This window comes from Aphanomyces invadans, assembly GCF_000520115.1.
Source record: "Aphanomyces invadans strain NJM9701 unplaced genomic scaffold supercont1.46, whole genome shotgun sequence".
NCBI lineage: Eukaryota > Oomycota > Saprolegniomycetes > Saprolegniales > Verrucalvaceae > Aphanomyces > Aphanomyces invadans.
Window position 1 is genome coordinate 258,142 of NW_008580191.1, and position 2,529 is coordinate 260,670.

A 2,529-nucleotide genomic window follows, 5' to 3' on the forward strand; every position below is an offset into this window, starting at 1 on the left:
GTGACGCTCCCCCCGATCCAGCCGGTTCTTACACCAGCCCCTTCGTCCGCCACGTCGGTCAAGGTGTCGTTGGTTGCCATGGCGTCTGTTGCCCTTCTTGGTGCCATGTTCTAAGCGGCGTGGAGCTGCCAAATTGATACTATGTCCCCTTGAACGGACGTTCGTCTTTCAACTGAAAGCTGTCCGTCTCTGTGGGAGCTACTATTTCTTGACTATTTCGCCTCCTCCATTGCTGTGAAGGGCGTCCAACTGTCTTGTGTACGAAATTGATGCTGATGAGATGCAGATCGTGCAAGCGGCCACGCATTTTTGTGCCCATGACTTGTAGGAAGACTGGTTGGCATATGCATGAACCGCACCGTGGAAGGAAGCGCTGTTGCGTGTGCCTAACTACTATTTTACGCCTGGTCGGTTCCACTTGGCGGTCTGGCCCGACTGCGGTGGGCTGTGTTCTGGTGATGTGGCTTAGAGCCACATCCAGAAGACCACAGGTGATGAAGTTGTGGCATCACCCGTGTGTCATGCATTTGTTTGCATTTGCTCATTTATGTTTGCCCTCCAAGCTTGGTCGAGAGTGTTGGTCCTGGGGCCCCTTTTCTAGTTTGGCCAGCTCATTTCGAGTTTGTGTGAGTCATGGTAACCTGGTCAGCATTAGCTAGCTACGTGCATCATGGCTTGCCCTAGTCGTAGTGAGTGTAGTTCTCTTTGCCCGCTAACTGTTATTGCTAACTCAGTTTTCCATTTTCACACTTGTGCACACAGTTCCCTCCATCCGGGGCTCAGATCAGAACTAGTTTTTCTGTCGTGGAAGAATCCTCAGAGCTCTCAAGATGAGTTCGATTTCTCGCGTTCTGGCAAGTTTGGAAGGTCCCGCCGTTGATGACAGTCTGGTCCCTGACACAACCGCCCACACCCCCGACGCGAATGTGAATGGCCAAGTCTCGCAGTCTCCGCCGAATGGCCCTGACCAGGCTGCCCCGGGATCTGGCGACTTTGGTGCACCGGAGATAACGGCCGCCAACTCAATCCAAACGGATGCCCAGGCACGCCGCGACTCTGCGTCTTTGGCAAATTTATTTGGCCGCATGGATTTGGGATCGGGTCGTAGATTCTCCATCATGACATTGCCTTTGACACCCGAAATTTACGTGCAAGGACCGTTTTCAGACCCTGCGAAACGTGCGTCTTTCGCCTTGAGTGTGAGTGAAGGTCTCTAAAACGACCAACACTCTGGTGATGCTGTCGACAACCTGCTGACACCACCAGCCACGAGCCAATTTGCCGCCCCAACCCGCCTCCAAGGCATGACGCTCACTCCGTCTCCTCCACGCTAAGATGGTTCAACTGCGATGGTGAAGAAGAAGTTCATGCAACAATACCAAGAGTATTGGTTTCAATGTGCTTCCCTCCGTCAGCTCGGTTTTCAGCCCTAAGTGATGCCTGTGGGCGCATGTATTGCCGACGCGCGACGAAATCGTATTGATAAATATGATCTCCGGAAACCGGCGGAGTCCATATCTGAAGAGGAGTGGATAACTATTTCCGTGAAGACAACGAAAACGATCTGGGCATCAATGATTATGCCCGAGTTGACAAAGAAATGAAGGAACGACGAGTCAACTTATCACTCACCGACTGCAAGAGTCGAATTTCCAATTTGGTGCACGCAATGGACACTATACTCGGAAAGTTGTCCATGACGTCAATGGTGGAAGCCGAACCAAAGCGGGTTGTTGGGTACTTGGTGGACGGATTGGCTCCGCCAGATTTCAAGGCAACGGTGGTCGACGTATTGAATCGCAACGCCAACAAACGTTTGAAGTCGAACACGTTGGAGTTTATTGATTATCTCCATGTGGCAATGAGTTCCTACATGCGTTGGGAACGCGAACGGTCGACGTCGTGAGCTCAAAGAGTGTCACACCTTCCCCACCAGACCCTAGTCGACCCCTCTCCAACGTCACCGTCCGCTGTTTCCCGCCCTCCCACCCGTCCGGTCGCGTTTGCGTCGCCACCGCCGGTGCGCATGGCTCCTGGTGACCGCGCGCAGCCTCGGGGCGGCAAGTTCAACCGTGGTGGCTCCGGTGACCGTGGTGGCCGCAGCGCCGTCGCATGGCTAAACAGACCGCGCGGCATTCGGGGCCTCGCTCTTGCCGCTCTTGTGGTGGTGGTGACCATTCGTATCGCGAGTGCCCTAACCGTTCGAAGATTAACAACATCATGTCGTCGGCGGTTGCTACTGTGTCGGCTGCGGGCAGTGTGGTGGCAGCGGTGGTTGAAGATGGCGTGCCATTACCCACTGTTTTGCTCGATACGGGTGCTGACACCTCGGTGGTCAATTTTAGCCTTGCTACGGCCTTGCGCTCCCTGGGTGTCCTTTGTCATGTGATCCCTGGTGCTCACCAATCTCTGGAACCGTTCATGGGTGAACCTGTTTTTCTTCGCGACCGCGTTCTATTGGGCTCTGTTACGCTATCTACGTCCGCTGGCCCTCTGCTCTTGCGCAATGTGTCTGCCTGGGTTGTCGAT